Source organism: Cyprinus carpio, chromosome B4, assembly GCF_018340385.1.
Source record: "Cyprinus carpio isolate SPL01 chromosome B4, ASM1834038v1, whole genome shotgun sequence".
Taxonomy (NCBI): domain Eukaryota; kingdom Metazoa; phylum Chordata; class Actinopteri; order Cypriniformes; family Cyprinidae; genus Cyprinus; species Cyprinus carpio.
The window spans coordinates 19,413,057-19,438,469 of NC_056600.1; the positions used below are offsets into that span (position 1 = coordinate 19,413,057).

The window sequence follows — 25,413 nt, forward strand, 5'->3', positions numbered from 1 at the left end:
TCTTGTTGGGATATCGCAAATATTTAAAATTAAAGCACCACTGACAGAAACAGTCGACTCTCGTGCCTTTTGCATTGAAATCTTTATTACAAGCAATCGCACTGTTCTTAATGAACTACTTTTTCTGCTTCCATAAAAGTGCATAGGCCTAAATCATGTTGCCTCGTTTATCTAAAGGTGCTCTTTTTCTTGTTTTAAACCTAGCCAAAAACCCATGTGTTGTGTGTGAAACACAGAAGCCTTTAATTAGTATACATTTATTGTGAAATTACTGCATTTCCGTGTCAATCCATGTTCAATTTTTACTGCGAACAATGCGCTGTCATTTTAATTCAGCGCATTCAGCACAGCAAAAATAGACTCGGTACATAAACGATCGCTGCACTGCTGCAGACGCACCGCTCCTGGAACGCACTGATGGACCACAACCACGTGAACGCTGGATCCGTTAACATGGGTGCGTAAAAAAAAAAATAAAATGCAACGCATTGCAAGTATGTGTGAAACAGGCGTAAGGTTGTTTGCAACTGGTGCAATGCGGAATTAGTTTACTGTAGGAGTTCTTCCAGTCTCAAGTACCACCTAAACGCAAAGCATCCCTTAGCTAAAGCGGAAGATGCCGGGCCAAGCAATGTAGCGCAGGGGAAGAGTCGTCGTCAAACTACTATGTTTGAGTGCAGCACAGCTCTATAAGTACTAACAAGTACATCTTTTTGAACATAATTTAAATGCCTTCGTCAGAATTCAAATGAACCATTTTAATCTAGATTAATCTAGATTAATTCCAAGATTACAGTGAGATTAATCTAGATTAAAAAAATGAATCTATGCCACCACTAATATATATATGTAGGTGATTTAGCAACACATAAAACCATGCAAATAATTTTAGCCTGAAATGGTAAGCAACTGTAGCCATTTTTTCCAAAATGGCAGCTATGGGGCAAAGTGAGTCAAATGTTGTGGTAAATTGAATCAGCATTTTAACTTACCTCACCATAAGGCACTGTAGTTAAGTTAAATCTCTGGATTATAAACTGGTATTTTAATGTAATATTAGTGGTTTAGTTTATCATATATATATTATTTTGTAATTTATTTGATAGGGACAGTGTACAAGTGCACCAAATCCTTCTCTGATAAGAACCAGAAAATGCTTTTCATCACATTATAATCAGATATATCTTTCCACCTGTGGTCCCTAATGGCCAACAAACTCTCTGTTTAGTCTGTTTTAGGAAGGCTACAACTTTGGTGTTCAACATATTGTTTCAGAAATGCAAACAATTAAATATTGAAATTTAAACTGAATTTTGGTTGGTTTTATGTTGTTAAAGGTAACTTTATGAAAAGAAATATATTTTTTAAATTATTATTTATATTAAATGGGTTTGACTCGACTGACTCATCAACTTACCCCTAACACTGAGCCATGGGAACACTTTTTTGTAAGAAGCTTTATTTTTAGAACCCTTTGTCATAGAGACATTCTGCTCATTTAAAATGATAGGAATACTTTCATTAGGATAGGATAGGATAGGATAGGATAGGACGGGACAGGACAGGACGGGACAGGATATTATATGATAGGATAGGATAGGATAGGATAGGACAGGATAGATACTTCCATTGTACTTCTGCATCATTTTCCATTATCTTGAGGACCACATGAGTAAAAAATGGCTAATCTTACCCCCCTCTCCCCTGTAAGTATTAGACATTTAATTTTGTATTTTACATCATAAATCTATATTGTATACTAAGAAACAACTCATTTAGAACAATAACTATTTATCTATTTATAGGCCTACTATTAATATGGTTTTAATAAAATATGAAATGTTTTAGATAACTAGTATCAAGAAAAGTGATTATAATGGGAAATATAATTAATTACAAGAATTAGAGTGTGACAAACTGCTAAATAATCTATTTCAGTCTTTACCTGCTGGCTTGCTGGAGCTTTGAATTCATGTTTGCAATGTTGAACTGCCTTTAGCAGCCTCCACTTGTTCTCTCTCTTTGTCTTCTTTTTTTCGTAAAAGCTTTTTTTTGTTATTTATCTGATTGAGTACAATAATTTGATTTGACATTCTAATTCTTAGACCATGGATATTTTGTTGTTATCACTTTTAAAATAGCGAGAGCAAATCATTACCGACAGAAATACAAAAACAAACTACCAAATTACTAATTCAGTAAATCATCCACTGACTGTAATGTGGATTTTAATGCATCTACCTGTTAATGCAACAAGCTTCGGGAACTGTAGTCTTCACTCTCCATAGAGCATGAACAGATTGTGAGTGATGCAGCAGAGCAGGTGGGAAACATGGAGCAGACAAGCGGAATCAGCGGATCTTTAGCGGAGCGGGAACAGACCGCTTTGAGCTGGGGTGATGGGGGGGATTGGTGAGAGGGGCACCTCAGCTGATGAGGGCAAAGGGGCAGTGGCTCAAGCTGTTCACATCAAAACAAAGGTTTGGTGCCAAAATTATCATGGAAATTCAATGCACTTAATAATTTTGATTTGAATAAATAGCTAATAATGTGCCTTTTAAGACACAGACATTCGCATGTCGTCAATGCAACAGTTTTCCTATCTCTTTTTCATTGCATTGTAAAGAAAACTGGCCAACCAGTATGATTTGCACTTTTGGACACATGCCTAGAGCCTCAAAAAACTATGACTACTATGACTAAACTAGAGGAAGTTGTGGCCTAATGGTTAGAGAGTTTGACTCCTAACCCTAAGGTTGTGGGTTTGAGTCTTGGGCCGGTAATACCACGACTGAGGTGCCCTTGAGCAAGGCACCGAACCCCCAACTGCTCCCCGGGCACCGCAGCATAAATGCCTGCCCACTGCTCTCTGTGTGTGTTCACTGCTCTGTGTGTGAACTATGGATGGGAAATCTGAGTACATGTCACCATACTTGGCTGTATATCACGTGAATTTGTTATTTTTTTTGTCACTTTTTTTCACTTTTTTTTTTAAACTATGACTTGTTGGCACTCACAAACAGGTGCGAATATTAAGTGATGGTGAATTATTGATGAGAACTGATTCTGACATACTGTCAGAGAGTGAATTTCTTTTTTCTTCAGCCCATCTGCCATTTTTAACGTATTGGTCAGAAGAAAAAAAAAACAGATTTATAAATTGGAAAATAGAATTTTTGCTAAATTGAATGTCTGTGGCATGTGTTTGTTTAAAATGTAATCACACACTAAGAAATCTTTATTAAGCTTGTTAGCAACACTTTAAACAAGTAAAATGTACTAATAGAGTTTTTATCTATATCTTATGGAAACCCGTCTCCACCACTGATTAAAAAAATAAAAAAGAAGGTAACTGTGATTTTTTTTTATCTCACAGTACTGCTATAAACTTGCAATTGTAAGTTATGAAGTCAGAATTGTGAGATTGCAAACTCACAATTCCGAGAAAAAACTCAGCAACAAAGTCAGCAACTTCATATCCCACAATTCTGACTTTATAATTCACAAATGCAAGTTTATATCTCACAATTATGAGAAAAAATTTTGAACTGTGAGATAAAAAGTCGCAATTATCTTTTTTTTTTTCAGTGACGAAAAAAAAAAAACCTTCCATAGTATCGCACTGTGTTGTGTTGTTTTTTTCTGCATATCATTTTAGTATGTGGCAGTCGAGGCTTTCTTTGTAACATTTTTTTCAGAGCCTAAATGAACAAAGCTTCTAGGTGACAGTACTAGAGAAACACAAGAAAGCAAAAGCGAGACCTCGCCTCCATCTCCTGGGCATGTCTGGAAACCTAGCAACCAATCACCCGGGGCAGTTTCAGATAACTACCCAGCTGCCAAGGTGCATCTGTGTAGCAGGGCGGCTTGAACGCAACCAAGTCTAGAGATAGAGAGGCTGACATGGTGAATTGGAATTGGAATACCTGGCAACCGTTCTACATGACGCTTGATCAAAAGCGTGTCAAAAGAGATATCAGACTGTCTAATAGCACATTCATCTTATTGTTTCTTTGTTGTCATGGTGTTTATGAAAAAAGGAGCTGGCATTCATTCTTTGCCTGCCCTCTATTGAACTCCCTTATAATGACACACAAGTGGTCAGTCGCGCAGACAGTGACTTGTAGCGCAATTAGCATGCGCACATGCTTGATTAGACATTAATGAATGTAGTTGACTGCCTTTATGTGGTTCCAAAGTATATTACACATCGATCAGTCTGCCGTCTTTGAATCAATCCAGATATCACTGACAGGGATTTTTGTTGTCAATGAAGGTCACTTGTTCTCAGGCAACACTATCGATTATGGGTTTCTTTATGGATTGCTTGAGGGTGCACCCTCAAACTAAATCAATAGCACCCTCAGTTAAAGCTGTAATAATGGCATTGCATTGCAAATTTGGCAAACTATCCTGTGCGTTATGGTTTGTGATCTGGAGATTGGTTTCTATTTCAACGTGTTTTTGCAGAATTAAGCAATGTAGCCAATCACAGACATATTTGTTGATTTCTTGAACACAACAGGCAATCAGAGGCATTTTAATTAGAATCCACTCACTGCTCAAATTGTTCCGCGTGAATCAGCGTGTGATAATAACGATAGCTATATAAACTGAAACTTTAAAACTCATCAAAATAAATGTTTTTAATGTTAAACATGCAAATGTGCCATTAAATTATTGAAATATTTACTTAAAATATCAGGGGGTACTTTAAGTAAATAATTTATGTCAAAGGGGTTTTTTGACAAAAAAGTTTGAAAACCCCTGCTTTAAGACAAGTCATTTCACGTGGCAATCTTTGAAACACCTCTCGGGCATGCAAGTGCAGCTGCTATCACTTTGAATGGGATTCTGCCAATGTTACTTATATATTCTTTCAGTCTAAAAGACATTTTTTATTATATTAATGATAAAAATAGACCCCTAGAGTACATTGTTAATTTCTTTATATGGCAAATTCATTGCAAATAATATTCCATCCTATCCCCATTTTAAAACTAAATTAATATCACTTCTTAAATCTCTTAGTTATATAAATCCCTAAGATTTATAAAATATTATGAAGACATTTTTAAAGAAAATACATGTATTTAAAAGTGTTCCTTGTATATTACTGTTTGTATGTTGTATCAATAGTGGGGTCACAAATCAGGCCGGAAACAACAGGCAAGTAAAAACAGGAAGGTTTATTGACAAGTATATTGCAGATGGAAGAACTGTGTGTGCTTATTTAAGGGCTATATAGCATCAGCAGAGTCATTGGAGGTTCTAGGAAAGTCTAGCTCACTCCAGGGATGTGAACGGTAGACCCGACGGTGAGATACTGGAAAGTGTGTGTATTTGTAATGTGGCTTGATTGGTGACAACAGGTGCGGCTGATTAGTCCTCAAGTGATGGTAATCGGGTGATTGTCCTAGATGGTTACTGCAGTTGCTGTGACGAATCTCTAACTGGGATCTAATCTGGGTGCGGGACAATCGGGATGAGTGCGATGGAAGTCTTATAGCAGCAAAAGGTCCAGAATGTCATCCCTGGCCACCCAGGAACGTTCCTCAGGTCCGTAACCATCCCAGTCGACCAAGTACTCTAGACGACCACCCTGTTGCCGCGAGTTTAGGATGTCTCGGACCAGGTAGATGGATGGTTGATCCAGGACCTCTGGAGGAGGTGGTCTGATCCCGTGTGACATGCTGCAGAGGGAGAGTGAGGTTTAAGTAGGGAAACATGGAAAGCGAGGTGAATTCGGTACCTGGGTGACAGTTTGAGTTTGTAGGTGACCTCGTTGATCTACCTCTGTATCGGAAACGGACCAATGTAGTGGGGACTCAGGTTCTTACAGGGCAGGCGGAGGCACAGATCTCGGGTTGGTACTTGATCTCCTGGATGGTATGTTGGAGTGGAAGTACGCCGAGCATCTGCGAAGGTCTTATGCCTCCGCACTGCACGTTGGAGTTGGATGTGAGCTGAGTCCCATACTCTCTCGCTCACTCGGAATCAGTGATCTACAACTGGAACCTCTGACGGCTCTCCTCTCCACAGGATGCGTGGTGGCTGATAGACGAGTATGTACTGAAACGGCATGAGGCTGGTAATGTTCTTTGACGGCTCTCCTCTCCACAGGATGCGTGGTGGCTGATAGACGAGTATGTACTGAAACGGCATGAGACAGTATTCCCGGAGGTAACATCCGAGTTCCTGGATCTTCTGCTCAGCCTGGCCGTTAGTCTGGGGATGATAACCAGAAGCTCACAGTGACCCCTAGCAGCCGGAAGAAAGCTCTGCAGATGTGGGAAATGAATTAAGACAATGTCCTCGGGAATTCCAAAGTTTCTGAAGACGTGTGTGAATAGACTTTCTGCAGTCTCGAGAGAGGTTGGGAGACCCTTAAAGGGTATTAACTTGCATGCCTTAGAGAAACGATCTACAGCTACCAGGATACAGGTATTTCCTTTGGAGTTAGGAAGGCCAGTCACAAAATCGATTCCAATGTGGGACCAGGGTTGTTGCGGGATTGGTAGGGGCATGAGCTTGCCTACTGGGAGATGTCGAGGGGTCTTGGACACGGTGCAGACTGAGCAACTGCGGACGTACCTGATGATGTTACGGGTCATACTAGGCCACCACTACCGAGCTTGGAGGCGGGATGGGTTGATGTCCAGAGCCCAGTACATTATGAACTGAGCCCAGAAGGGATTGACGTTGGGGAGTTGGCACATATTTTCCCTTCTGGGCCTCCCAGCGGAGCAAGTTCGGTGAAAGTGGTGGCTCGGATGTCGTCATCAATGTTCCACTGAATGGGGTTTACGATCAGGGCTGGAGGGAGAATGGGTTCTAGTTCAGTGGGTGAGTCAGAGGAATGAATGCATGAGAGGGCATCAGCCTTACTGTTATTATTTCCTGGGCGGTAAGTGATAGTAACTAGAACCTGGTGAAGAACAAAGCCCAAAGAGCTTGATGGGGGTACTGAAGATTCTTGCAATAGTAAAGAGGAGATGATTAGCTCCCTCCAGCCAATGTCACCACTCCTCCAAGGTGAGTTTGATTGGCAGCAGTTCTCGGTTGCCGATGTCGTAGTTCTGCTCCGCTGGGGTCAGTTTCTTAGAATAATAAGCGCAAGGATGAAGACGAAGAGGCTAACCATGACGTTGAGACAGCATGACCCTGATGCCGGTGGTGGAGGCGTCCACTTCCACTACAAAAGGAAACGTTTGGGTCAGGGTGGTGCAGGATTGGGGCCGTGCTGAAAGATCTCTTTAGCTTCTTGAAGGCTTCGTGGGCGTTGATGGTCCAGGACAGGAACTTGGGACTTCCTCAAAGCATGGAAGTCAACGGGGCCGCGTGGAGACTGAAATCCTTGATAAATCGACGATAAAAGTTAGCAAATCCTAGGAACCTCTGGAGCTCTTTCATGGTCTGGGGAAGAGGACACTCCTTGAGTGCATCTACCTTCCCCTGGTCCATCTTAATCCCATCCTGGCCAACAATGTAACCCAGGAACTGCACAGTGGGGCGATGGAAGTTGCATTTTTCCAGCTTTAAGAAGAGGTGGTGCTGACGGAGCTTCTGAAGGACCTGCTGTACGTGTTGGCGATGATCGGCCAGGTTCCGGGAGTAAATGAGGATGTCGATGTAGACAATCACAGAGTAGTGAAGGAACGACTGTGCGACTGTGGAGAGAGTGAGCAGCACCAAGTTCCTGGGTGTGCACATAACAGAGGACCTCTCCTAGACCGACAACACCGCAGCACTGGCCAAGAAAGCACAGCAGCATCTCTACTTCCTCCGCAAAATGAGAAGAGCTAGAGCCCCGGCCCCCATCATGTGCACCTTCTACAGAGGCACCATTGAGAGCATCCTGACTAGTTGCATCACTGTGTGGTGTGGCACCTGCAACGCGTCCTGCCGGAAGACTCTTCAACGAATAGTGAGAGCAGCCGAGAAGATCATTGGTGTCTCTCTCCCCTCCCTCCAGGACATTTACGGAACCCGTCTCACTCGCAAAGCCCCTCTGCATTGCAGGTGATCCCACACACCTGTCACACAGCTTCTTCAGTCTGCTGCCATCAGGAAGGAGACTATGGAGTCTCCAGGCCAGGACCAGCAGAAGGACAGTTTCATTACTGAGAGTAACACAATTTCAATTCTCTGTATGTATGTACTGTACATGTGGAAGAATTGACAATAAAGCAGACTTGACTTGACTTGACTTGAACTCCCAGAACACCTCATTCATGAATCCCTGGAAAACAGATGGGGCATTGGCTAGCCCATACGGCATGACAAGGTACTCAGTGGCCAGAGGGTGTGATGAATGGCGTCTTCTACTCGTCGCCTTCCTGGATTAATATCTCGAATAAACTATACCCTTGGGGAGTTTTGCTCCAGGCAGCAAGTAGATGGCACAGTCCCATGGCCGGTGAGGTGGAAGTTGGGTGGCTGCCTGTTTACTGAAGACATCCTGGGACGCCCTATAGTCAGATGGGACCACAATCTGCTCTTAAGGCTCGGGGCTTTCGATGAGGGTTGATGCAACTTGAACAGAACTAGGTTTTGGGAGTGGAGTAGGCAGAGACGTGAGACAGTTGTTATGACAGTGCTCGCGCCAGCGTGTTACCTCACACGGGTCCCATCTGATCTCTGGAGAATGGAGAACCAGCCAGGGGCGTCCCAGGATGATGTCTACTGTGGGGCCCTCCAGTACCAATAAAGTGATCTCATCTATGTGAAAATTACCAATTCTGTCTGACTCTGCATAGACAGCAACGCAACTGAAATGTTCCCAAGTCCAGAAACGTAGCAAGGTGATCTGTAAAATAATCCATGTGATCTGACACAGAACAGCATACGTCCAGCGGATATTCTCCAAAATGGCACCAGGGTGATACAGAGGAGACTAATTGTGGAATGATTTTTTCTTTCTTTTGCACACAAAAAGTATTCTCGTAGCTTCGTATAATTGCGGATGAACCACTGATGTCACATGGATTCTTTTACAGATCTCCTTGCTACGTTTCTGGACTTTGGAACATTTCAGCTGCGTTGCTGTCTATGCAGAGTCAGACAGAATTGGTAATTTTCACATAGATGAGATCACTTTATTGGTACTGGAGGTACCCTTTAATGGTGATATTGACATGTAGGTAAACAAATAAAATATTCAAGTGTTTCAATTATTTTTATTTTACATTTTTATGGTTTAGCAGTTCTTACATGAAGCACAGTTTGGGAAACCCTGGTGTAATGTAATGTTTAATGCATTTTATAATGTTTAAAATAAATAAATAACAAAAAATAAAATGGAATATATTTTCATTCTCTTTGCTTTTTTATATAAGCGTAGTATGTTAATGGTAAGTTTAAAAGTTTGTTAAAAAGTAATCTAAAATCAGTTATGGACTACAATTTGTAAGTAATCTACCCAGCACTCATAATAAATGCATCACTATAAATTTGTTGCATAAACGTTGTTTTGATGTTTATAGCACTGCCCTTGCCAATATTTCCATAATCCTTAAGACCAAAATATTTTGCCATTCCAATTTTCTCTCTGAACATCTGATAATATTACATTAAATGAGAAAGAAGTGATTCGGTCAATGTAGAATGGAACTCTAATCAAAACTTTCCAAATAGGCATTTTCACAAAGTTTATGGGACATTGCATTGTTACATGTCGAGTCAAGAGTCAAGAGGCAAGAGGCATTTATTTGTCATTTGCATAGTTAACACTGGGGAAAACTGGGCATTGAAATGCTTGTGACGAGGCTCAGACATACAGTGACAATAACAAGACATAAAAGACATAGACGTACATGTAGAGCACTGAGATTTTTGAGTGACTTCAGTGCCCATAGGCAGAAAAGACACAGACACAGCATTATATACAAATAAGTGGCAGTAACAGATACAATAAAAGTAGACAGTGTTAAGAATTATAAGTATTCATAAGTAGTCCTGAGGTACTAATATGATTATTTGGGTAGAGCGGTGTCTAAAATGTCATTGTAGAGTGACGCAGAGCTACATGAAGGAAAATTAAAGTGGCAGTGCAGATGCAATAAATAAACTTAAGAGCAGCACACATTCCAATTGTATTCCTGAGTAGAGCAATGTCCAAAATGTCATTGTAAAGTGTCACAGAGCTACATGAAGGAATATTAAAATAGTGGCAGTGCAGGTACAATAAAAGTAAACATAAGAGCAGCATGTATTCAGATTTTAGATGAAGGATAGCTGGTTGTTAAGCAGTCTGATGGCTTGAAGATAGAAGCTGTTCTTCAGTCTGGTTGTCCGTGATCGGATGGATCGTAAGCGTCTGCCTGATGGCAGTGTTGCAAACAGGTGATGAGCAGGGTGAGTGCGGTCCTTGATGATGCTGCGAGCCTTTCCCAAGCAGCAAGTCAAGTCAAGTCATCTTTATTTATATAGCGCTTTAAACAAAAAAGATTGCGTCAAAGCAACTGAACAACAGTAATTAGGAAAACAGTGTCAATAATGCAAAAAAAAGCAAAGTCTGATAGATGTCCTGTAAGGCTGGGAGTTTATGTCCAATGATGAGCTCAGCAGTTCTCACCACTCGCTGAAGAGTTTTGCGGTCAGAAGAAGAGCAGTTGCCGTACCATACAGTGATGCAGCCGGTCAGGATGCTCTCTATAGTGCAGCGGTAGAAATTAGACATGATGTTAGAGGAGATGCCAAACCTCTTTAGTCTCCACAGGAAGTAGAGATGCTGACGGGCTGTTCTCACTATGGTCTCTGAGTGTAGGCTCCAGGAAAGATCCTCAGAGATGTGAATGCCAAGGAACTTGTAGCTCTTAACTGTCTCTACTATGTGTATGTTGATGTGATTGTGGATGTTAACTTTTTTTTGTGACTTACTTTGGTAATTGTTGATCTGATTTGTTTTGATGTGGTTTAGAGAGAGATTGTTATCAGCACACCATGCTGTGAGTGCATTAACCTCATCTCTGTAGGATGTCTCATCGCCATTAGTGATGAGTCCTAGGATAGCTGTATCATCAGCAAATTTGAGGATGATATTGGAGCTGTGCTTAGCAGAGCAGTCATAAGTGAACAGGGAGTACAAGAGAGGACTGAGTACACATCCCTGTGAGGCGCCAGTGCTGAGTGTAAGTGAGGAGGATGTGTGATTGCCAGTTCTAACCACCTGGGGTCTGCCGGTCAGGAAATCCAGGACTCAGTTACATAAGTGACTGTTAAGACCCAGATCTTTCAGTTTGGCTATAAGTTTGGTAGGGATGATGGTGTTAAATGCAGAGCTGTAATCAACGAACAGAATCCGCACATAGATGTCTCTTCCTTCCAAGTGTTCCAGGGCAGAGTGTATGGCCATTGCAATGGCGTCATCAGTGGATCTATTTGAGCGGTAAGCAAATTGTAATGGGTCCAAGGTGTCAGGCAGAGAGGAGCAGATGTGGGATTTGACTAGACGTTCGAAGCACTTCATGATGACTGATGTCAGTGCTACAGGCCGGTAGTCATTCAGGCAGGAGACAGTTGTTTTTTGGGAAGAGGGATGATGGTGGTTTGCTTGAAGCATGTGGGGATCACTGTTAGTCTCAAGGAGAGGTTGATGTTGGTGAAGACATCTGCTAACTGGTCAGCGCAGGCCCTCACGACACGTCCATGTATGCCATCTGGACCTGGAGCTGCCTGGCCGTTGACTCTCTTGAAGGCCTTACTCACTTCGAGTGTGGTTAGAACCAAAGGGCAGGTGTCATGGTCAGCAAGTATTTTCACAGCAGGGAATGTGTTGCCTGTCTCAAAGCGAGCATAGAATGTATTGAGCTCATCCGGTAAGGAGGCACACCACTGCTTTTCCTTCCTTTGTAGTCAGTGATATAGCGCAAACTGCTTCACATGCGTTGGGGGTCAGAGCCATGATATTCTGACTCCACTCTGTCCCTAAAGTCTCTTTTGGCTGATTTGATGGTTCTCTGAAGGTCATACCTGGACTTCTTGTAAGCAGTTAGATCCCCAGAGTTGGCACGCACCTCACTGTTGACCCATGGTTTCTGGTTTGGAAATGATTTAACATTAATGGATGGAACAACATCCTCTGTGCATTTGTTAATGTAGCATATCACAGAATCTGTGTATTCCTGTATGTTGTCTCCTGCTGCATCTTGAAACATCTGCCAGTCTGTGGATTCAAAGCAGTCCTGCAGTGTGGAGATGGCATCTTCACTCCATTTGTGAACTGTTTTAGAAACCGGTTCCCTTTCGAAAGGGAACTCCACGTTGCATCCTCTAGGGGGCGCTATGGGAACGCTGTCAGCATGACCAATGTCTGAAGCATGAATGAAAAAACGACAATGAAATTGACATTGGCAGGCGGAAGCCTATGAAACATGCTAATGAGTGACTGCGGATATGAAACGGTACTTGTAGAACACATCATCCTCTTTTTTGTCTTCAAGCCTTGTGTACTAAGCATGTGCGTTTGACTCACGAGGGAGTAGGATGCGCTCACAGTTGCATTCGCGGAACTACTAGAGCAGAGGTCTGTACTCGAGTTTTTGTCAGCATTTGCACGAGTGCGTTCACCTCTCGGGGGAGTTGAACAAGCTTAATGCGATGCATTCGCGGCGGTTTCTGTTCTTGCCTGATTCTTGAGGGAATTAAGTGTTTGATCAGAATGTACGGCTCTCAGAAGAGATAGCCACGCTGCGAGAGGTGATTGCATTGAGAATGCCTGATTCTTTTGAAAATTTAGCGCCTCTCACCCGCGTTTCGGGTCTCGCGGCTGCCGAGGCAGTTAATCAGGCCGATCACGGGTATTGTAGGTGGGGCATGGAAGGAATCTGACGTGGATTGCTTTTTTCTTCCAGAATTCCTTTTGTATAGATTTATAGAATAGGAATGGTGTATAATGTGGGTTATCTACATTATTAGTGAAGGAGGCTCCTGACTCCTGACTTGTTTACTAGCATTTCCAGGTTGGAATGGATGTTCTTCTTTTTTCTCCTGATAACCCCGAAAAGAACTTAAATTACACTTTCAGTTTTGATCGTACAGATAAGTGCAATACATCAATTGAATCTGTAAAGGGTCTACTTTTTTTTGTATACAGACATAATAACAACAAAACTTTGTGCACTTATAAAATAAAGATAACAAACAAGGAGTGCTGTCTGCAGCCTTTGTCTGCGCTGATCTTCAGATACAAATGCGTCATTAAAATGAACTGTAACTCAGTGAATACTCAACGAAGAGACATGAGAGAGATTTCTATAGAAAGCCTGACATGTCTACTTTTAAACTAAACAAGTGCTGCTGAAAACAAATATTCTGTGATAAAGTAATCCATATGAAAACAACGCGATGTCCGTTTTTCACGACTCCCTTCATTATCTTCTAATGCGACCACGCCCCCGCTCCGAGCGCGCTTTTGAGATTCAAATGTTTCACTGAAGCGCGCGGCTTTTGAATACGCCCACACAACAGAAGGCAACGCAGCGAGATTGTTCTTCAAGTTTTTATTATTTTTACTGTTTGCTTCGCGATGAGAGGAATAAGACATAAATCACCCCAAAAAGATGTGATGTGGTTGAGGATTTGAGATTTGGATTTCCTCAGAAAAAAGAATGAAGCACTTTATTCAGCAGAGTTCATAAACATGAGTAAGTCTCTTTTTATTTATTTATATACTTGTACTAGTTTTCACATAACGTGTAAACATTTTACTGGTTAGACTTTTTCCAAAGACTTTTTCCAAAGACTTTTTCCAAACTATAATTACTGACTAAATGTATAATCAAGTGAAATATTATGAAGTTTCAATAACAATATACACTACTATACCATTCAAAAGCTTGATGTAAATAATATAAATGTAACAATAAATGTAACTGTAACAAATGTAAACAATCATTGCTGTTCTTTCAATTTATCCCCCCTAAAAAACCTAAAAAAAATATTCTCAGCTCTTTTCAACATTAATAATAATAAATAATAATAATAAATAATAATAATAATAATAATAATAATAATAACAATAAATGTTTTTTTGTAGAAAATAAGATTGTTAAAAGGATTTCTGAAGGATTGTGTGACTGGAGTAATGATGCAAAAAAAATCAGTTTGAAAGTCAGCTTTGATTTTTCCTAATAAACTGTTTAACTGCACTCACAAGTGAATATTAAATTATGTTGTGGGATAATTAAATATATTCTAAATAAACTACAAACATAAAATTATATAGATTTATTTTGTCCTCACATTCTTTCTTGTAACTCATCCCTCTCAGTGACACAGCTGACTGAATGGCTCATTATGCAGCTCATTATGCAGGCCTTTGTCTTCTCAGGTGTGAATTCATGATAGTTTGATGCCTACTCACATATGACTTTTTACCAACAAAAAGTGTCTTAGAAAATTTAAATCAATATATTGTTTTCTGTAAGTGAGGTAACAAGATGATTTTCACATCATTTAGAAAAAAAAAAATTCTAGGCTACAAGCTCCAGTTCTCAAAATTCCTGGGAACCAATTTTCTATATGTGGTTTTATTGCCTTTTTCAAGTGATTTAACATTTTTAGTTTTTTCACTAACCACGCATAACATTTTTTTTTCAAAAAACACAATCATGTACATACATGCTGCTCACATATTATTATAGCCTAGTTTGTGCTGATTACAGTGAGATTAGACTTTAGCCATTTAGATATTTATAAGAAACTGAAAAAAAAGCACAAATGTCAGGGCATGACAAAACTTCTCCAGGCCCCAAAAATACCCTTAGACTCCAGAGGGTTATATTGGCAAGTTTTTCAGTGAGCCTCCTCTGAGCCTCCTCATTTTCTCAGCCCAGGTTGTGAGGCTCTCTGTGAGCCTCCCTGATCAGTGGTTCTTGAGGGGGCTAGGCTGAGATCACAGTTCCTGGTTCTCTCAACGGAGCTCTGTGGAGCCGCTTAGACAAAACTATTAGTATGTAGGCTCTATGTGAGCCTTACTAACTGCGTCTAGCATTGAGTAGTCAGGACTCCTCTCGTTTAGAGAGATGTTACGTTGAGACCGCCACTCTTAAGAGCTCCTCAACTAGGTTGGGTGTTGGTAGGCTTCCTCTCGTTTAAGAGTGTTATTCTGCTGAAGCCTCCGCTCTCCATAGCTCCACTTAGACAGCACTATTGGTTTGTAGGCTACTTTTTTTGTGAGCCTAACTAACTGTCTTTAGCTCTGAGTGTTGTCAGGCCTCCTCTCGCTCCTGAGGGTCGTCATGCTGAGGCCTCCACTCTTAAGAGCTTCTCTAAGAGGGTTGAGTGCTTGGCTTCCTCTCGTTTTAAAGTGTCATCCTGCTGAAGCCTTCACTCTTAAGAGCTCCGTCATGGGCAGTGATTGAGTTTGTAGGCTCTTTCTTTGAGCCTCGCTTACTGCCTCCGGCGCTGAGCGTAGCCAGGTCTCCTCTCACTTTAGAGAGTCGATATGCTGAGACCTCAACTCTTAAGAGATCCCCTGCCAGGGTTGAGCGTTGTTAGGTTTCCTCTCGTTTAGAGAGTCATTCTGCTGAAGCCTCCGCTCCCCAGAGCTCCACCTAGGCAGTAGTCACTACCTGCCATTGGCGTGGAGTGTAGCTGGGTCTCCTCTCGCTTTAGAGAGTCGTTAAATACTGAGACCTCCACTCTTAGAGCTCCAGACTTGGACGGTGAGTTAGTCTATGATGATTGGAGCGTGAGCCTGCCGTAAAGCCTAGCGTTCCGCTAGTAGGGATGCTGTTCCTAAAGTCCTGACTTGGCCTGCCAATGTCAAGTTCATTGTCGTTTTTTCATTCATGCTTCAGACATTGGTCATGCTGACAGCGTTCCCATAGCGCCCTCTAGAGGACGCAGCGTCTCGTTCCCTATTCTCAGGGAACCATGGTTACATGCGTAACCTGAGACGTTTTTCCTGTTTGAGGCATTGTCTGTAGGCTGGTAACAGTAGTATGCTATTGTGGTCACCTTTGCCGAATGCTGGACGGGGGAGGGGTTTGTAACTGTCCTTTAGTGTTGAATAACAGTGATCTAATGTCTGGTCACCTCGTGTGGGGAAATTTATGTGCTGGTAGAATTTGGGAAGAACTTTCCTCATATTCACCCTGTTAAAATCCCCAACAATGATGAAAGCAGAGTCAGGAAGAACAATTTCTAATCCATTTATGGTACTGTACAGTTCGTCCAATGCTTTAGTTTTGTCCACGTGAGGCGGGATGTAAACAACTGTGAGAACGATTTAATTAAACTCCCGCGGGAGGTGGAAGGGGCGCACTTGTGTGACTAAAATGTAATGTTGCTGTTTCGTACTGATTATTATTTTTTATTTTTTTGCATGTGTTTCCTTGATTACATTATTTGCTTAACTTTAGGTGTGGTTTTTAGGACATTTTTAAAATGTTGTACTGCAGCATAACCCAATGGAACCAAATTCAAGTGTTGTGAAATGCTAAAATCGTTTTGTGCTTCATGAGTTGTCTCTTTACTGTAAGGAGCTCATGTAACAGTAATTGATGTGTAAAATGACTTCCACTTAAAGAAGCTTTTGCCACGCGAGTCAAGAGTGCACACTCTAATTGCTAACAGTGGGATTTAAATAAAAAGGTGTTTTTTCTAGCTAGTGTCATTGCAACTGAGCGTAATTGGGGATTCCATGATAGTGAGGATCAAAAGGAAAAGAATTACCTTGTCATTTAAAAAAAGCACTTCAACCCACATGCCACACGCAACCCAGGCCCTTCACCAGCTGCTGTACTGCTAACATTTCACTGCTTCAGTTAATGATTGGACCTTTGATCTAGGAAAGAGTAAAGCTAACTGGCTGAGTGGTTTCCACGGTGATAGAGAAGAGATCTTCGTTAGGGTGACAGCAAATTTAAGGGTGTAAAGTATGTTAAGAGAAAAACTCAAGGGCTTTCTCACAGCACTTCTTCAAAGATTTTCTCTATTCGGCAATATTCAGATTCAAATACTATAGTGTAATGCATACTGCACAGTCTACACTTTAAAACTGCCTGTTTTTGTTTTGTTTTGTTTTGCTTGCTTGTTTGTTTGTTTGTTTGTTTTTTGCTTTGCTTTGATTTATGTTTTGTTGGTGGTTTCTCAGAATAAAAAAATATTTTTGTTTTGTTATTTTTTTATGTTTTGTTTTATGTATTTGTTTGGTTGGCGTTTCCTTAAAAATAATAATAATAATAATAATAAAGCCACAAAAGGGAGAAGAAGCAAAAACACTAGGATACTGCTTACTGCACACTATTCACTTTATAACTGCCTTTTTGTTTTGTCTCAAAATAAATAAAATATATATATATATATATATATATAATATATATATATATATATATATATATATATATATATAGGTGCTTCCTTAGTTACCAAGTCTATGCTGCAATTAGATTAAAAGGGCACACAGATGTTTTGCCAGTTTTCTTTGGAAGTAAGATTGCATGTCAGAGCGAATGAAGTTAGCATCTCATTAAAAGGACTGTTCCTCTGTACAGGCCTGATCCGAGCGGTTCATGAATTTGAGTTTGTAGCGGTAATCAAATGAGCGTCTCTAGTTGCTGTCTCTGGAGAATATCCAGTCATCGCTCGGCAAGAGGACCTGCAAGCTTCCTCTGACAATATCAGGCTAACACAGGACAATTTCTCTCCCAATAGGGTTTCATGTATGGGCGCATAGAGTTAGAAGAATAATGCACCGAAAACTGAAAGTTCTGTCATCATTTTCTCCTCCTCATGTCATGCCAAAGCCTTATGCCGTTATTTCTCAATACTAATGATTTTTCTGTTGTGGTCTCTTTTCTGCTCTTATTAAATATCCTCAGAAGAGGTCATCGGGACTCAGTGTCTTTAAAAAAATAAAAAGACATGAATGAACATGCGTAGGCAAAAAACAACTGATTTTTTAAATCACTAATACATTTTTAGTTTTCAAATTTTTTTTTTTTTTTTTTTTTACCAAACTTTGTATAAAAATGATTCTCAACTATGTTATAACCGAATGATTCAATAAACCATTTTTCTTTCTGCAAAATGTGTGTAAAATAAACAGGTTTTCTCAATATATACAATGTATCTATAAACTAAATCTAATTTGCATATTCATGTGTTTTTGGGGCAACATGTAATGAAAAAAGAAGTGTAAAAATGGGAGTAATTATTGACAAGATGTTCATAATAATATATAATATTGAAATATAATTTATTTCCCTGTTCATTTGTTATGACTCAAAAATGCATAATAAACAATAACTTCTGCTTTATGCTTTATTTAAATTAGAATTTAGTGAACTTTATTAAATCAGGCTATATTTTCTTGCTGAAGGAAGCAATATGACATTTATTATAATGGTTTTGTGTTAAGAATGTTTTGAGTTCACTTAAATTAGAAGTTATTTTGTAAAGCCTAATAAATGTTAAATTGATAGCTCTTATTATACTGTAATGTTCAATGGCCATAGTCAATGGTTAAATATTAGGGGAAAAAAATCATAGAGACACCAGCTGGTATCAGTGATACTTCAGTACTTCAGTAATAAAAAAAGTTCACAAATATTATGAAACTTTAGTCTAGGGTGCGTAGATCAATCAGCACATCATATTCTAGTAAGGGATCTGCACTCGCTCAATCTTCTTAATCACTTAAGATTTATTTTCATTTTGCAACTGAGCACACAACAATAAAACATTTCGGCAGCAAGCCTTCTTCAATGAATCATACCAATAAAACAAATATTAAAAATATACTTTCTTTATGTTGCTTCTACATTAAATTGAAGATTGAATGTGAAATTATTGCAATTTAAAAGCATAATTCAAAACTTTAATGTTAGGTGGGATTCATTTCAGAAAAATGTCAGTAAATATGAAGTTTGGCAAAATACCATCTCTTAGTGTTGCTTCTTCCTGTGTCAGTTGATTTTTTGTTGTTGTTGTTTTTGGAGCCTAAAAAGAGTTTTAATTTAATCCATAAACTGAATACCATCCATTCCCAAATCTACATCCGTGACTCCACCAAGGCTTTCAAATCTCAATTAATCCATTTAATTGCTGTCAGTGTAAATGAGGTTTTAACAGAGGTAGTTCTTATAATAGTATGTGAGTCATTCTGGTTGTTGATGCAAGTCTACATGTTGACGTAAATATGTATTTGTATTTGTGCTTTCAGAGGGCCCGGTGATCTGGCGCATGTTGACCTACCCTCCGACACGCCGTGCTCTCATTGTGGGTTGTGGACTCCAGATGTTCCAGCAGCTTTCTGGCATCAACACGGTCATGTAAGTCTCATTTACTCAAATCTTAGCTCAATTCTCAGGTGCTCTTTAAATCTTAACCTAAATCAACTGGTGCCAGTTAAAATACTATTATCAATTCTGTTAATTTCTTAGGAGGCCATGTTGTAAAGTTCTTTATTTAACAGGTGTTGGTCATATAATTAGAATATCATCAAAAAGTTGATTTATTTCACTAATTCCATTCAAAAAGTGAAACATGTAATTATATTTATTCATTACACACAGACTGATATATTTCAAATGTTTATTTCTTTTAATTTTGATGTTTATAACTGACAACTAAGGAAAATCCCAAATTCAGTATCTCAGAAAATTAGAATATTGTGAAAAGGTTCAATATTGAAGACACCTGGTGCCCACACTCTAATCAGTTAATTAACTCAAAACACCTGCAAAGCCTTTAAATGGTCTCTCAGTCTAGGTCTGTAGGCTACACAATCATGGGAAAGACTGCTGAATTGACAGTTGTCCAAAAGACGACCATTGACACCTTGCACAAGGAGGGCAAGACACAAAAGGTCATTGCAAAAGAGGCTGGCTGTTCACAGAGCTCTGTGTCCAAGCAGATTAATAGAGAGGCGAAGGGAAGGAAAAGATGTGTGATAGAAAAAAGTGTACAAGCAATAGGGATAACCGCACCCTGGAGAAGATTGTGAAACAAAACCCATTCAAAAATGTGGGGGAGATTCACAAAGAGTGGACTGCAGCTGGAGTCAGTGCTTCAAGAACCACTACACAAAGACGTATGCAAGACATGGGTTCCAGCTGTCGCATTCCTTGTCAAGCCACTCTTGAACAACAGACAGCGTCAGAAGCATCTTGCTTCAAAAAGGACTGGACTGCTGTTGAGTAGTCCACGGTTATGTGCTCTGGTGAAAGCAAATTTTGCATTTCCTTTGGATCATCATTCCTTTGGATCATCACAATCATCATTTTTTGAGGTCCAGTGTAAAGTTTCCACAGTCAGTGATGGTTTGCGGTGCCATGTCATCCGCTGGTGTTGGTCCACTGTGTTTTCTGAGGTCCAAGGTCAACGCAGCCGTATACCAGGACGTTTTAGAGCACTTCATGCTTCCTGCTGCTGACCAACTTAATGGAGATGCAGATTTCATTTTCCAACAGGACTTGGCACCTGCACACAGTGCCAAAGCTTCCAGTACCTGGTTTAAGGACCATGGTATCCCTGTTCTTAATTGGCCAGCAAATAGAAATAGAAATCTATGGGGTATTGGGAAGAGGAAGATGCGATATGCCAGATCCAACAATGCAGAAGGGCTGAAGGCCACTATCAGAGCAACCTGGGCTCTCATAACACCTGAGCAGTGCCACAGATTGATCGACTCCATGCCACGTTGCATTGCTGCAGTAATTCAGACAAAAGGAGCCCCAACTAAGCATTGAGTGCTGTACATGCTCATACTTTTCATTTTTATACTTTTTAGTTGGCCAAGATTTCTAAAAATCCTTTCTTTGTATTGGTCTTAAGCTCCGCCCACGATTTTTGCATGCCCTGAGCAAAAATGACTTGGTGCTCACAGTTCACTGTTATAGCAACATGAGCAGTAACTTCGGCATCTGGCAACCGATTGTAAAGGGTTTGCAGACACCGTAGATCAAAGCAATCGCTGCGAGCTGAGATAAACTGAGCCGTGGCAACAACCCGAGACACAAACACTTTGCCCCGCATCCCATGGGAATAAGAACAAGCGCAAGCGGAGCGTATCAATGTGACTCATCACAAAGAGCGCGTGGTCGCTGAGACAAAGACGCAAAGATTAGAATATGCCCTCAAGCATTAGAATCCTAACACGGAGGCACACATTCCTCAAAGCGCTGCTCGACTCACCAGGATGATGTTTCACACAAGTAGACAAACAGACGGCTCCGAAGACAACAAAAGTTGGTGAAGTATTCAGCAGGTGCCCTTTTATACTTTTGGGTACCCGCCTATGACGTCACAGGCCACGTGGACCAATAGGATTGGAGTTGTTTTACACATGCTTCAGGCACCGGTCATGCTAGCTGCATTTCCCAAAGTGTCCACCAGGATTCAGCGTTGATTTCCCTAGAAGGGTAACTACATTTAAAGAAGCATCCTTATCTAAATGGAACCACTGGTGACTGATTTAGAAGACTCTTCATAGACAGCAATTCCAAACGCAGCACAAATTGTACTCCTCAAAAATTGTGCAAAAGAGACAATATACCCTTAAAGAGTTTGATATTAACATGTTGGTAAGCTAACAGCATAATACCTTAATAAACATAAAAACAAATAGCACTTACAAATATTGGGTAAAATAGTAGGTTTTTTTTCTTTCAGAAACTAATTATTTTTTTTTTGTGAGTATTTTTTTTTTTTTTTTTTATATAAGAGTTTTTTTCTAAATATTATCATTAGTTTTTTTAAAAATGTTTTAGAGTGCATTCTGGGATTACCTTATTCACATTCAAAGATACCTTGGAACTTCAGAACAGTTTTATTTCTATTATCTTTTCTGTTAATAATTTTAATTAGATTTTTGTTTTCTGTTTTCATTTATTTATTTTTTTTATTTTAGTTAAAGGCTTTGTAATTGTGTTGTGTTTTGTCATTTTTATTATTATTTTTTAAGTAAATAAATCTATATAGTTTTTACTAAGTTTCAGTAAACAATCCTAATATGATGATATGATACCTAAAAACAAACAGATGGATTGCGACAAATGGATTTTCCTTTATGTGGGAGGCCAGACCGGATGATTCACAACTGATACAAAATTCACAAGTTGTTTATTCACATTCACAGATGTGACTGTGCCTATAATTCTCATTTTAGCTGAACTTTAATGGGTATCCTACTAAAGTGTGATTTCCTTTTCGTGATCTCTTGTCTTTTTCACTTCTTATGCACTGAACTATTTTTCAAGCATTGTAAACAATCTCGGAATGTGTGCTGTTGCTAGGCAACCCCTCATGGCAAAATGAGAAGTGTTTATGGGAGGGAGAGGAGAAAATTGTGTGTGTGACTGTGTTTACTTTTTCTGAGCTGTCATTTTGAAAGATGACAGGTCATGACAGATGGGTTACAAAATGACATTCGCGATCAGTCAAACACGTTCATTCTTATCCTTCTGTCGTTGTCAATCAATCTGTTCAGAGCAGGTTTAGACAGATAGTAGAGCAGTAAAAATTGACAGGTACAATCATGCACTCATATATGAAGTATTTGTGAGGTTTAACCTGATGTGCTATTTCGTATTTACCCACAATCCCCTACTCCTCAATCGTTTCTGCATGGTCAGATGTCAGTCCTATGTACACAGGAAGTCTTGTTGTGGGATGTAATGTCTGTCAAGCTTAACCCAAGCAAGAAGCATTGTCTGGGGGGACGTGTGCTGATTTTATGTTGGTCGGAAATATTTATTTGGTTCAGACAAGCATGTAGGCCTAGTCTTTGTAACACTGTCGTGACAGTATGTGCACCTTGTACATGCATCTTTGGACTATAATCCCGTAATGACGCTGTTCAGTGAATCTATGTGAACACAAATAAACCGCTGCAGACGTGACTGAATATGAATGCGTGGTGAATTTCTATTAAAAATTTGACATAATACAGATTTATTATTTTGCACTCCTGACATAAATGACTAAATTACTGTTACAGCAACTATGTTTTATTAAGTGGTCAAATATCGAAACTTTAATCTTTCTACTGATTGCACGGAGAGTGTGATGTTTAACGTGCTGTGAAGGTGAAACAACAATAATCTGGGATCGCTGATGATCCTTGACCGCAAAGGGGTTAATAGGGATGTGACGAGAGCTTGTGGCACGAGAGCTTGTGGCACGAGATCTCGCGAGATCCGTTGTGTTTTACGAGATCTTACTGGTCTCGTGGGAACATGCCGATCACCTCGCTAAACGTTTAGATTTTTGCTTTAGAGATTAATAGTTTATAGTTTGAGGTTTGGGTTCTAGATTCCACGTGATCTTATTCCTGAATGACAATGATTCAGCTATGTCTATTACAACTGTTTCACATCGCGAGCGTCAGTGGAGCGTGAGAAGCACGTTTTGTTGCTGCTCATGTTAAAAGCATATTTAAGCTTTTGAACGGGGTCATTTTTAGAAATCAATTTATTATTTTCTCTAGTGGACTATATGTAAACGTCTTTTATGTGAAATATCTTATTCAGGTCAGTACTAAATTTAAAAAAATTAAAAAAAACATGCATTTTGGTAAAATAATTAACTTTTCACAGATACTGCAAAGTGTATGTAAAATTTTGACCAGAACTGTATATATACACAGCAATATATTATAACACCACAAATGAACTGCTAATTTTTTAATGAAAAAGTCAGTGTCTTCACCGCCTTCATATATCTGGACACGAGGACAATAGATTTGTCTTATCAGTGATCAGCAGCCCCTCCTGATGGATGAGACCCCTGTGTAGGCTGAAGTGCTGGTGTAATTAGCTTGTGCTAATGCTTCCTTCCAATCAGACAATGAACATGCCTGCTTTCCTGCAAACAGCTTTCCCTCCCCTCACCCCACTCCAAAGCCATTATTCACATGCCTTAATCATTAATTAATGTATCATTTAGTATAAATCATCGTTGTTACATGCTAACATAGAAATGCTAGCATTTAAACAAGTCTCAAGGGTTGTGATCAGTTTTGCTGACGTTGGGTGGTTGTGAGTTTTTTGAGATGGCATCCTGTATGTGTATGCATGCATAGCAACTGAGCCTCATCTGTGCCTGGATAAAATTATTAGATTAATCCTTGTTGCTACAACAGGCAGAACAATCCAGAATCTCTGTGTTTTAATAAAGACGGATGCTAATTAGAGGCGCTAGCGGTCATCTGCAGTACTGATTGGTTCGAATGATACATTGTTGGTCTGTTTTTGTTCTTTCTGGCACACTATGACTTGTTTATTGGCTTTGTGACAGTACTGGCACCACCGGTCTTTGGCGATCTGTGATTTTTGATCCGTATGGAGTTGTGCATGATTCATGCTTACCAGCCATGGACCTCCCACTGTCTGTTCACTGACCATCTGATGCATATTGCAAACAAAAATGGTGAGTGCTTTTTGGAAACTGCAATTTCTTGGGTGCATTTCCCAAAAGCACTGTTACCCAACTATGGTAGCAAGTTCAATAATAGTTCAATAATTACCAACATAGTTTAATGATTCTTTAGTTCCCAAATCCATCGTTTCAGCAAACATTTGCAAACAATTATTGTGACATTCATGTGCAATTATCTTGTCTACATAAAATTCATACATAATAATAATTCATGTATGTTTTTTAGTCAGCATTACGTGCAATGTGGACCAGACTTTACTGATATCTTATATAAGTTTTAGGCTTTGCGAGCAAGTTTTGTTGCCATTATGCAATATTTTTGCTGCTGTCTGCATCAACAGCCTTAATACTTTGGTCAGATGAATGGCTTTCATATTTGGTTGTGTCTGTCTTTTGTGTGTGTTGTTGGGTGCAGATCAAGTGTGTGTATATAATGCTGTATACCATCTGAGCACGAAAAAATGTTAATTACTTTCATTAGTGAAATAGGTTAGTCCCCATGGAAGTGCTTCTCTCTCTACCTCTTTGTCTGTCTCTCTCTTAGCATCTCCCTCTGTTTTTCTCTCTTACACACACATTTCTCACTGGCTTCAGTGCTGAGTGTGAGTCCACAGTCCCCCCAGTGCTCTCAGCCTGTTCACCATTACATCCCTTCACTCCAGTTACATCACGTTCATCATGAAGATGGATTGTGTCTGAGATTCAACCAAACAAATCACAAGCAATCTGTTGCTCTATGAGTCAGTCCATATGCAAAAAAAAAAAAAAAAAAAAAAAAAAAAAAAATAAGAACCTCCAAAAGCCTGAGATCTTCAGTCATTTTTTTTTTTTTCAAAAAAGGGAATAAAAAAAAAAAAAAAATATATATATATATATATAATATAGATATATATAGATATATTATATATATATATATATTATATATATACACACACGTATAATATTCTTGAGGTTTAAAAATATAACCTATTTGTTTCTTGTCATGATATACTGTGTGCCTCATTAAAGGGATAGTTCACCCAAAAA

The 25,413-nt window shown here is 39.6% G+C and overlaps 1 pseudogene; it reads left to right on the forward strand.

Moving 5' to 3' along the window:
* LOC109081050 overlaps positions 1–25,413 on the forward strand; it is a 70,708-nt pseudogene that overhangs the window by 25,091 nt on the left and 20,204 nt on the right.